The sequence below is a fragment of the Malaya genurostris genome, chromosome 2 (assembly GCF_030247185.1).
Source record: "Malaya genurostris strain Urasoe2022 chromosome 2, Malgen_1.1, whole genome shotgun sequence".
NCBI classification, from domain to species: domain Eukaryota; kingdom Metazoa; phylum Arthropoda; class Insecta; order Diptera; family Culicidae; genus Malaya; species Malaya genurostris.
The window spans coordinates 63,517,701-63,531,267 of record NC_080571.1 but is presented as its reverse complement, the minus strand read 5'-3'; the positions used below and the strand labels follow the sequence as shown (position 1 = coordinate 63,531,267).

Here is a 13,567-nt window from a genome sequence, read left to right as displayed (position 1 = left end):
CCTGACAACTTCTGGTAACTTTTTTTTACCGGTTCGTATAGTAAATGGTAAAAGACCATTTTAGGTACTTTTCGGCATATCAGAGACTCGAGTGATTTGCATGAATGAGATGCTTAAACTTGACCCCTTTGGTTAAAGGTAAAAGTTAAGTCACTAAAAGATTTCTGCTTGCTAAAATGACCATTGTCACGCTTCACCTTTTTGTTGTATATCTCCACATCCTTGCTCTACCTTGAGTACTAGCTTTTTATAATTCTGATTTTATTTATTATTCACAGGTACAATAACACTATTTTTATTGTTATAAATGATACTAATAGTACTATTATTTTTCGTAAGAAATTTCAGGTGGGTAATGTGTGGGTACAAACGAATTCATAATGATCAATGCATAGCATGCCATGGGTACGACTTCAACAGGTCAATCGAATTGTAAAAGAACTGCTTCACTCTTTTTATCACGAACAACCATTCAGGTAAGAAGTGCACCGTACTGGGTGATTGCGTTTCCGATTAATAGTTATAAAATGCACAGGTAATTACCCACCTTTGGAATTTTCGGGTGGATAGTACTACCCACCGTACTCACCTCTTTCACCGGCCCTGCATAGAATAATAGTAATCATTAACAATAAAGTTTAAATTAGGATATATTCGAATAGTGAAATATTCACAAATCCATTACGAATCATTTGGAGTCTGTTTTTACAAGCCAACAAAACGTGTGGTAAGCCCACTTCGATCAATCACTGAAAACATTCCTGGTTTCTCTGTATCGGTTTTGTCTGTTACCCTTTGTGCGACGATTCGTTCAAGTCAACCGGTTAAAATTCTGCGCGCATTTTTGGGACTACATTTTATCTAAAGGGCTGAGGCCAGTGTGGTTCAGGGCATATTAGAGGACTATTTTCACGCTACAAATCTGATTTTCTCAGAAACGGTGACGAATATAAAAAAAACTCAACTGACAATCTTTAGATTATTCCGTGAAAGTTTCAGAAGAATTCATTCACTTTAGCGGTAAGAAAAGTCTTTTTGCTGAAGGAAGAATTGCATAGCTGAAAAAGCCGTCTTTCAACTTGTTCATTGAATATCTCGCCTTAAAGGCATGCATGAAAAATATCTCCTGACAATGTCTATCATATAAAAAAAACCCAACTGACAATTTCTTAAAAAATTAGTTTAGATTATTCTGTGAAAATTTCTGACTGATTCATTGACATTAGCTGTCGGGAAAGTCTTTTTTCTGAAGGAAGAATTGCTTAGCTGAAAACGCCGTCTTGCAACTTGTTCATTGAATATCTCGCCTTCAAAAGCATGGATCAAAAATCTATTCTGACAATGTCTAGATAAATTAATTTAGATGCGATAAAAACATAGGGGTTGTCGCGATGAAAATAAAGTGAATGTTATTTTTGTAAAGGTAAGTCGATTTCTACAGACGCACCATTTTTTCTGCTCTTGTTACCTGGTAACGTAAAGAAACATGAGAGATACATAAAATCGGCTCAGCAAGGCAACTTTATTGGATTTTATGTGATGTAATCAAACTTGTAACTGAAAATATCAAAACTTTCTTGGCCACCCGGCCACATCGAGAGTAATTTTGCACATTTGCTAGAGAGAGCATGGAGGGAAATGTAATACGCAGAGCGAGCCACGTGGTTACACGCGACCTACAGGCCTCAGTCCTTAAAAGAATAGTTTGAATGCTACTGAATGAGGTTCACGTTTTTTATCGATTTAAACCACTGCTGTGTGACGGCGTGGTGTCACTCGATCATAGCAAACGGTGGCACAAAATCACTGACCAACGGGAAACGTCTAATTTTTCCCACATAGACACAAACACATTTTTCCAACCCCACAACTGGCTCCAGTGAAAAGGGTATCGTTTTCCGGATCACCGCTCCGAACTCAATAATTATTTATGATTTATTCCGGAAGGCAATTCATTACATGGCACTTCATCGGTCACCCGGTGGCAGCGATGGCGATTAAGTGGAAAATTTGTCCGCTTGTGCGGGGTGGAAGGAATTTTCATCGATGGTGTGTTGTTGATTGAATCCACCGTCGACCAGAAAAAGTCGTCGTTTCGGCTGAGTAAGAATCGGACTGCCATGGATTTGGTGAAGTAGAAACAATGTGAACTGTGAGGTAGGTTATATGAGCTATTCAAAGTCGTCAGCCTCGAGTTACGATGAAAACTTTGACGAAATGCACATTTTCCACAGAATTGCCCGCTAGATTAGCTAAAAATACCTATTTAGAGAATATATATCGTGAGTACGCTAGCGTTGTCGGACGATCTGACAGGTTGACACTGTGAAACATTATGCTATGATCTTTCAAACTGTAGCATGCTTAGGAGAAACTAATGGCGTTTTTCATTGAGAAACACTGGTGGCGTGGATTGCTCTGGTTTTGCACTTTCGAGCAGAAATGGCAATGAAACACCGTCAAAATATTGCCTTTCTGCTCGAAAGTGCAAAATCAGAGCAATCCACGCCACCAGTGTTTTTCAATGAAAAACGGCATAATTTTCAATAATTTTTGAGAATAGGTAATTTTTGAGAATCGGTTATTGCAATCCATTTGCATACCGTGTTGTCATTTGTTCAAAAGACGATTCGTCAATAATGCTATGCTATTGAAAAATTTTTCACTGAAATAGCAGTACGTAGTTTTCAAAGGTTTCGTTGGTCCAATCTGTAGTTCGTTATACGGAGAAATACGCATTCTTTTGTCAGCGCGAATTTTGTATATGTCACTTTGGAATGACATGGCTCAAAATATGCACTCCCGCATGCACTTCCGGTTGAATATCACCATATTAGACTTAAAGTGTTATAAAACCAGCACAAAATGGCTCAAATGACACTCCATGCACAAAGTGGCTCCGGATAATGTTCAGCAATGGTGTTTTCGATCAGAAGACTTAAATAAGTGGAAATTGCCTTCGAGATAAGTTTCTTTTTTTTTTAAATTTCGACCACTATTTCCGGTGAATCCGGAACCAGAATCCTAGGACCGAGTTCAGTTTAATTGATCAGTAACTAATATTTTCACGATTTCTTGTAAAATTCGAAAGAAAAATGATTTGAAACGGCATAATATAAAAAAAAACTCCCACCTTAAATGTACAAGCTCGTAAGAAAAGTTTACGTTATTTGGAATTTACTTCGAAAGAGAATATAACATTAGTCCAGATTTGGTTCGTAAAAAGAGTTACATAATTCGAATGCTTCTTCAAAAAAACTTCGTAAATGGAGATTTTGGGGTATACCAAGAACTTTTGTTTTAATGGAAAACGTGTCACTTGAGCCAATTTGTGTTTCAAATGTTTGTTGTTTTGATTTCATAACACTATGTCAGTGAAAAATGTTCCGACATTCGACTCTGAAATTACCGAATGACGAGTCTTCCAATTTTAACACTACCATTAAGAGCGATGATGCAGAAAACGTAAAAAATCTTAACATGTCTCAAAACTGTTATCATTTAAAGGTTGTGTTAGAGACTGGTCATACAAACCAACTGCAGCTATATCGGCAATTCGATTACGGTTTCCAACAGTTATGTGGATGAAGACTCGAGTCATCATCTAAGAACTCTTTAAAGCGGATTTCTAGATTATTTCAATGTTTCGGTCTTGTATGTTCAGTTTTGCAATGACTGAGTGGAAACATATATTGGAGAAGCCAACGAATGAGAAACTAACAGAAAAGATGATTTATTGGAAAAAGATACGCTCAGAGACAGGACTCGAACTTGCGTTCTTATGCATTCCGTTCATACGCGCTACCATTTCGCCACTCTGAACCTTGTTATAGACACTCTGAAGCGCAGTCAGACATGGTTGTATGTTGTTGGTATCATTACACCGTTACACGAATAAAAAGAGGGTTTTTTTTTTTGAAAATTACAATACTTAGTAAATTTACATCTTTTTCCAGTTAAAGTTATTTATTTTCCAATTCACTATCAATGCAAAACTTTGAGGTAATTTAATAATCCAGTCTTTGGCATTCCTATTTATATAGTCTTATTGCATTCCTATTTAAATTTCATTGATGACGGTTTTCAATCTAAATTTCACTTCCATTGATGTCTGGTTCATATGACTTTTGATTTACACGCCATGAAAATGTTTTATTCTGTGTGCGTTACTTCTTTGTGTTTCTGATTTCACTAGAATAATATGTTCTGAAATTTGTGTTGAATTAAGTTTGTAAAGAACTCAAACTCACTTCTCAACCGCTCTCCTCAAAGGGAACATTGAAGTATAAACGTTGTATGTTTGTACTCAAGTTTAAAACACGATGTTCAAACTTGTACACTGCACTTGTGTACAAACTTAAGTACGATTCAGCGTGTACAAGGTTAGACATAGTGCTACGATCCTATTGGTACTAAGAATCCATCCAGCTCGAGGCTATTTCCTAGGCAACTTTTATTTGTCAATCCGCAGAAAACATGATGATATTTATTTATTTATTCGTCAAACAAATGTAGACTACAGACAAAAAAAAGTTACAATGGTCTTATATGCCAAACATTATTTCTACGATTTGGTTTCAATTTTTCTTTTATTTGTTTCCTAGACATAGTTAGATCGATTTTTTGGCAGTTTTCGTTAAAAAAGCGCATCATTTGATTAACAGAATTATTTTTGGCTTAATTTGTTTTATTTTATTTTTTTCCGAGAATATTTGACGACTTCTGAGATGACGACTAGGAGCATAAAATTTTAGTTCTGAAAGCACTGATTGTAAGTTTTTGAGCATACAACGCGTTTTATATGATGGAAGAGGAAATGTAGTCCAGTTTAGTCTACGAAGCGCAAACAGTAGAAATTGTTTTTTGGACAGATTCGATGCGTTCTACGTGTACGGAGGTACATGGGTTCCATACTTTGCCGCAGTATTCCAAAATTGGCCTGACGTAAGTTGTATATAATAATTTTATTGTTTAAGGGTACTGAAAATTATGACTAAAACGTTCAATGAAGCCTAACATACTGTTTGCTTTATTGACAATTGTATTATAATGCTTCACGAAAGAAAGTTTTGAGTCCAAAATTACGCCTAGGTCTCTAATAATTTTACATTTTTCTACCGGTTGGCTTCCTAGATATATGTTAATAGAAGGAGACATGATTTTCCTACTAAACGTTGCTGAACTACATTTCTTAACGTTTAGTTGGAGTAAGCTTTTATTGCACCAAATGTTGAATACGTTAATTTCATATTGGAATACTTCAGAATTTACATCATTCAGCATCTACAGCATTTTTTATTTCCAGAAAGAGCTTCATGTCGTCTGCATATACAAGTACTTTCAGATGTTTGAGTAAGAAGGAAATGTCGTTTACGTACAAGATAAAAAGAAGAGGGCCTAAATGTGGGCCTTGGGAAACACCTGAAGTGACATTTATTGATTTGGAGTATGTGTTTTGATAGCGTACAATTTGTTTACGTTTTGTGAGATATGATCCAAGCCATTCCAAAAGTTTTTGTTCAATGCCATATTTTTAAATTTTGAATAGTAATAATGGTATGTCAATTCTGTCGAAAGCTTTGCTGAAGTCAGTATAGAGAGTTTCTACATAATTTCTATTGTCCATAGCTTACAAAGTGAATATAATGAATTCCAAGAGATTAGTTTGCAATGCGCCAAGTCCATCGTCACAACGCAACGCAATCCAAGACTAGAAGAATGTCCCAATCTTAATCGACTGTTCTTCCGATATCATGAATTTTAAAATCTGTTGATTTTGAATGTTAAAGTGTTGTCAAACTCTAGTATGATATCTTATATCATATTGAGCAAAAAGTTCCATTTTCTCTCTCTTAAGAGGGGAGTAAGGGATAACTTTAATTAAAAAAATTGTTTTAATCCTCCTAGTGGTGTAATGATGCTTTTCTCATGTTACTCACAATATAAAAAATATTACTCCGGAATTCGCTAAAACAACTGTTCATTGAATAGAAATAGGAAAGTTTCTTCAGAAATAATCTAACAAACTCTACAAATCCTGTTTACCCTGTAGCTCTGGAACCGGAAGAAGTATCTACAACAAATTTAGGAATACCGTATGGAACCGTAAGACTTTTACTTTGGCCCTATAAGTTTGTGAAAATCGATTTGGCCATTTTGAAGCAAAGTGAGTGAGACCATTTTGCAGTTTTCAATCATTATTTCCAATGCTTCCGAAACCGGATTCAGATGACCGGAATAGCCGAAGTTGGTTTGTTTGCTAGCAACCAATATGACCTAAAAATTGGAACAGTTTTGAACCTAGTTAAACCTAGACTTACTATCTCATGCTCTATTTGGATTAACTCAATTAAACGAAATCTAACAAACGAAGCGAATCTGCGTTTCTCTAACTTCTGCATATAAAAGTCTAGCTAAAAAGTATGAATCAGTAGCATATAACATGTAGATGAATTATTACTTTTATTATTATTATTGACATCATTACACCACCGGCACGGTATTACTGCACTACCGGAAGTGAGAATTTCATATTTCATCAAATAAATTTGAATTCATTGACATTCGTTTATAGTTTTTGCCCATCGTTTGTGAAAAAATACTAATGAAATTGGTAATTGTCCACTTATCACGCTTTAATACCGGAACCGGAAGTCGGATCCGGATAAAATGTTCCAGCAATATTTAGGAAACTTAAATACCTTTCATTTGAATCTTAGTATGTGAAAATCGGTTGAGCTGTTTCAGAGAAAATTGAATACACACTTTTCCTCTAATTTTTACATGTTACCATGTAACTCCGGTACCGGAAGTCAGATATATTATTTTGTGAAAATCGGTTCAGTCATCTCCGAGAAAAGTGATTGTATATTTTATTTACATATATACACACAAACAGACACACACGGAGGGACACACACAGACATTTGTCCAGTTCGTCGAGCTGAGTCGAATGATATATAACATTCGGTACTCCAGGTCGGTTATAAAGTCGGTTTTCACAGTGATTGCATAGCCTTTCTATATGAGCAAGCAAAAACACTGTTTTTGGTATTTTTACCTTTTTTATATATATAAAAAATAGGTATAGAATTCGCTCAAACTTTAGAAAAAATTTCCGAGGCCCGGAGGACCGAGTGTCATATACCAATCGATTCAGCTCGACGAACTGAGCAAATGTCCGTGTGTGTGTGTGTGTGTCCGTGTGTGTGTGTCCGTGTATGTGTGTATGTTGTCAACTAAGAAATCGAGATCTCAGAGATGGCTGGAGCGATTTTGATCAAATTAGTCGCAAATGAAAGGTCACCCCATCACCCTGAACGCTATTGAATGGTTTTGAGATCGGATGTTTACTTTTTGAGTTATACGAAGTTTTATGTCAAAATTTTCAGTTTTTGCCTTTCTCATATAGAAAGGCTATGCAATCACTGTGAAAATCGACTTTTTAATCGAGACCCGGAGGGCCGAATGTCATATACCATTCGACTCAGCTCGACGAACTGAGCAAATGCCTGTGTGTGTGTCCGTCCGTGTGTGTGTGTGTATGTGTGTGTATGTAACAAAAATATGCACTCACTTTTCTCAGGGATGGCCAAACCGATTTTCACAAACAAAGACTCAAGTGAAAGGTCTCATAGTCCCATAGTCTGCTATTGAATTTCATTCCGATCCGACTTCCGGTTCCGGAGATATAGGATGATATGTACCAAATAAGTGAAAAAAATATGCACTCACTTTTTTCAGAGATGGCTGAACCGATTTTCACAAACTAAGATTCAAATAAAAGGTATTATGGTCCCATAACTTGCTATTGAATTTCGTTTGAATGTGACTTCCGGTTCCGGAGTTATATATTAATATGTGAAAATTTGAGAAAAAGTTTACACTCAATTATCTCTGGAACAACTCAACCGATTTTCGCAAACTTAGATTCAATTGAAAGGTCTTATAATATCCTAAAAATTTGTGGAACATTTCCGGTTCCGGAACTAAAGCGTGATAAGTGGAAAATTACCAATTTTATTACTATTTTTCCACGAATAATGGTTAAAAACAGGTACAAATCCCATAAAACTGTCTGATAAATTCTTCTAGTTTGCAGAGCTTGTTAATTTGTGGGCTTGAAAACTTAATTCGGCACTACTGGTCCCCTCTTTTCCTGTTCCGAGAGCACCGAAAGTGGAGAAGAAAAACTCCTAAAACTAAATTCACTTCGATTTCTCTGCGATGCTTGAACCGATTTTCACAAATCTTGATTTGAATTAAAGTTCATACTGTCTTTAAACCTACTGTGAAATTTCATCCGGATCCGACTTCCAGTTCCGCAGTTACAGGGCGATGAGTGTCAAAGTTTTCAAATCGCCATATAGAGTGACAATATGTACAACACCGAAAGAAGAAGAAAACACAAAACGAACATGGCGTGCTTTTTTCTATAATAATAATAACAATCCTACTACATGTTTCATGCTGTTTAGCACGCAGTAGTAACAGAAACGCAGGTTCGTTTCGTTAGATTTAGTTCAATTGGTTTAAACGAAATAGAGCATGAGATAGTAAGTATAAGTTTAACTACGTTCAAAACTGTTCCAATTTGTAGGTCATATTTGTTGGTAGCAAACGAACCAACTTCGGCTATTCCGTTCATCTGAATCCGGTTTCGAGAGAATTGAAAATAGTGATTAGAAACTGCAAAAAGGATCCCACTCACTTTTCTTGGAGATGGCCGAATAGATTTTCACAAACTTATAGGGCCAAAGGAAAAGTCTTACGATTCCATAAGGAATTCCTTAATTTGTTGTGGATACTACTTCCGGATTCGGAACTACAGGTTAAACAGGATTTATAGAGTGTGTGAGATTAAATCCGAACAAATTATCCTATTCCTATTCAATAAACAGTTGTTTTTGCGAATTTCACGGTTATATTTATGATGTAATGAGTAATATGAGAAAGGCATCATTACACCACTAGGTGGATTAAAATAGGTTTTTGACAGTATCTGTCACACTTAACCTTGAAAGCAAAATATGTTTCCAGACTTAGATTTCGTACGGTAATAGCTATCCAACAAGCCATAGATTTTTAAAATCCGTTGATTTTTAACGGAGATATCGACATTTTTGTGTAAACGACTTTTCCCCCTATTACAGTAGTAGAAGTTTTGAGCGCTGTATGACAAAGCAATGCTTGGGAGCAACGTGAAACATGATTTTTTTCATACTTTTACATACAATTGTTTCTAAGTACCAAAAAGACTGCGTACAGCATCCTTTTTCATGACATTTTGCCTCGGACCGATTTTAGCACTCTTCATTTCTGGCAACATAATCGTTCGAATATGGCATATGTAAACCAGATGATGGCAGAATTTTCGAGTTGAAAGCAATTTCATAATTATATTGTTTTAAACTACTTGTTGGAAGAACTTAACTCCCATATACCATTCGACTCAGTTCGTCGAGATCAGCAAATGCGTGTTTGACCAATAATTTCACTCATTTTTTTCGGAGATGACTCAACCGTTTTCTACCAACTCAGACTCATATGAAAAGTCGTATGCTCCCAAACAAGGTTCCTGAATTATGTTTGGTTCCGACCTCTGGTTCCGGAATTACAGGATGATATGTGAAACGAAATTAAAATTGTGTTATTCATTTTTCTCGCAGATGGCTGAACCGATCTAAGATTCAAATGAAATCTAAGATTAAAATAAAAAGTTTCAAGATCCTATAAAACATCCTGCTTTTCAGTCCGATCCAACTTCCTATTTCGGGGATACAGGGTAATTAGTATAAAAATGTCCATTTCACATAAATTAATCAGTTGTATCGGGTTTGTAGATTTGGATAAACGATAACCAAATAAACTTATTTCAGTTTTATTTGTATTAAGTTTTCGATTCGGATTTCTCAAATATGTCTACACTGATTTTCAAACATTTTGAAACAAATGTAAACTATACAGCTACTCAGGTGAATTTATCTGACTTCGGCTGCACCGATTCTCGAATACCGGTTCCAGTATCGAATCGTTTCTCAAAGCTCAATCGTTTTCTCAAAAAAAAATCCAAATTGACAGACAAAATTAATTAACTGCAGCTTGATACGCTCGACTCTAGAGTATGCATCTGTCGTTTGGTGACCTTTTCACCTTCGAGTCATTCAACGCCTTGAATCAATCCACCGCAAATTCGTCCGTTTTGCAGTTTCGTCATTACAGAGTGATTAAAATCTCAAATAGCCGCCTAAAACGACAATGTAACATAATGTCATGGGAACTAAAACACCGAAGAATATCCATGCAAAAAACACATGCGGATTGATAAAAAAAGGTATCATCTCACTGCTAGGTGGATTGAGCACATTTTAAGGAGAGAAAAAGAGCTTAAGCGAATTTATTCAAATATTTTACGTTATTTAAAGAATATTTAGTTAAACTCCCGTATATTGTTATTTAAAAATAAGGCGGTAACAGGGCATCCCCTAAAAACCTATTTTGAGAATCACGTTGCGCGTTGAACACGATAACATGGCGTAGAATTATATGAAATCAAAAATGTTCTTAAATTTACTTAAAATACGAGTTATTTCTGCCCCCTTCGTCGTTCTCAAGTTATTATTTTGAATTTTTCAATAGTTTGAGGCATATTTATGCAGAAAAAACGCGATCCTACGCAAAAATTCCCGCTAATTTGAGCTTGAGCGACCACCCCTAGTTGCTACTCCGTTACTGACCGGCATTAGCTGAAATTGTACAGGGAGTTTCTAGATAATCCGACCTGGGACTGGTAAATCATCATTCAATGTACATCTTCTGGTAATCCCAGAATTCATTGATCAGTACCGGCGCCGGCCAGGCCCGAACGTAGATCGTCTAAGGAATGGGAAGGGATGTTAGTCCAACACTAGAGGCCGTATATACTACTGCGCCTTCCACAAGTGTCACGGGAGAAGGGTATTTGTTAGTAAAAATTTCAGTATTGGTATTATTCGCGCGCGACTTAGTATGTTCCGGTTTCAAGATGCCCGGATGCACCACTAAACTCACTGGCTTCCCGAGTGAACGTTTCAACAATATCCTATATTGAAGTCCCGGCAAGTCTTGATTCACAGTTCTCATTCGAGGAAACTGAAGAAAAATTTGCAATACTACCGCGTAAAGAATAAAAACTTCCCTATTTTTTATAAATGAAATTACGTGATACAAAATAAATGAGTGAATATGATTAAGACAAAATACCCAGAGAACCACAAATCGCATAAGGTAGCACGAATTAGATCGTTTAAAACGCGGTTCATAATCACCATCGCATAATCATATAACTGAAGTTCATATTTTTACCCATATGATGCTATCGCACAAGCTTATTGCGACGATGAGCATACAATCGCATAATTGTTTGAACAACCTCGCCGTATACAGAATTGAACTCGCATTACTTCCATAAATGTTTGGCTGTACATGATATCCAAAATTTGTCTGAATTATATCGCATTGTACTTAAATCCCCTCGCACAAGATGATAATTCCTAGGATCCAATGCGATTAGCTCACAATTCTGACTTTACTGGCTGAATATAAAAATATTTGGTCGCATGCTAATACGGAGTGTTTTACTGAAAATTCAAGAACACTTGTTCGAAAAATGGTTAGGATAATTGAAAATTATAAGTATCATGGAATATTTATGTAAACAACAGACTTGTTCGTGAAACAATACGAACTTCCTCACAATAAGAAATTCTATAAACCTTCTCTTCTACGATATATTGTGAACACATATGTGTGTGAATGTAAATGATAGTTTACATCATAAAACGTAATGAGTTATTTCGCACTGTAAGATTCTAGTTATGCTTAGATATGCGATGTGACTCAGTCATCTATAAGATAAATAGAATGTATTTGTCTGAAATCGGGCTTATCAACAGCTATGGTATGGATGAGAGTAGGAAAACTCGGTAAACGATCCACAAGTTTCAGGTTCGAGCCTCGATCCGTAAAAGCTCGTTGTTATTTTTTGCTTAATAGTAGGATGTATGGTTAGAATCGCATAGACACTTGAATAAACTCTCAAAAAAATATACTTACGATCGCATACATTACAAAAGAAAATCACTGAAGCTGATAAACTGAATCACATTAAATGCTTTACTACATCGCATCTAGCTTTTGATTTTTCGAAATTGCATGTATATCGCCTCCACCTTTGCACGCATAGGCCATATTTGCAGTATGCTCTGCGATTTTATTATAATATATAACAGAACGCATAATGCGATTATAGTTTGCGATATAGGTACGAAATGGTTTTCTGGGTAGTTGATTCACTGCATTGATATATTCTAAACAGTTGTTATAAAATCATTTTAAATCACCAAACAAAGGTGAACAGATTTTTTCTTGATTCTTTATTATTTCCGATTTATTGTTTTAATTATTTATTAAAATTATGAATTGTTTATATTGGTTGATCTTGGCAGCCGGCTACCGAGAAAAATATAAATTTATTGTTTGAAATATTAATATCAAGTATTTCTTTACTATGCATTCAATACACCGATATATGTTATCTCTGTTATTAACTTTTTTTTTGTTTCAATTATAGAGGTTTTAACATTAATGTCATTCGCCTCTTCGGGCCAGAAAAACTTTCTGACCCTATGTGCGGGGTTAGGAATCGAACCCAGGCGAGCTGCGTGAAATACATCGACTTACCCGTCACGCTATACCCGTCCTCTTGTTATTAACTTTGTAATATCAACGGATTTGCGCAATAGTTGATTTTTATCATTCAATTTATAATCCTGAAAGACAATCAATAACATGGAAGAAGAAAACATTCCAAATAAAACTTTTCTCCGAAGCTAGACGGAAATTTATAGGTTGAATAAAGAGATAATTTAGTAAAACAGAGTAATCAGAAGTGAAGCGTTGAAAATATCTGATAACTGAAAGGAAAATGAAACTCCTGCAATTGTCGCCTTTTACGACATGGAAGCAGGAACCCAGTGGATCTATTCTTGGTTCATTTTTTCCCGCCGGATTCCACACGGCATCTAGGCTGGTACTGTCCGGAGAGAGCTAATAGGTACTATCAATCTCCTAGTGGACCCCAGCTCCTCTACGCAAAAATTCCCGCTAATTTTGAAGTGAAAAACTACCATAAACTGAAAAAATTTCAAAAACTTGGGGGGGGGGAACATTTTATACCAAGAAAGTATGTTCCAAGTTTGAATAGAATCGGTTCAGTAGATTTTGCAGGATCGTGATCATAAAATTGTTTTTAAAAAAAACCCGTTTAAATTTTTTTCCTCAAAAAGTGAACAAAAAACATTATGAGTGTTTTGTTCCGAATAATTTGAAATTTTGATACAATATTTTTGAAAAACTTCAAGAAAATATATAAAACATACAATTTTCCAAAACTGTTAATCCCAATGAAATGGTATAAATTATTAGGAGCTGTCGGTCCTGGTGCAGCCCGGTGCTTGTGGCTTCCCTAGTAAAACCAAGATAGTTTCTTCAAACAAATATTTTTTCAAACAAATACTAAGTCATAGGT

General features: G+C 35.7%; 1 protein-coding gene across 2 annotated transcripts in view; it reads right to left on the bottom strand.

The window, feature by feature from the left end:
- The window catches only part of LOC131432289 (connectin), a 489,804-nt gene that overhangs the window by 294,100 nt on the left and 182,137 nt on the right, over positions 1-13,567 (bottom strand). The gene's annotated exons all lie outside the window — the stretch shown is intronic.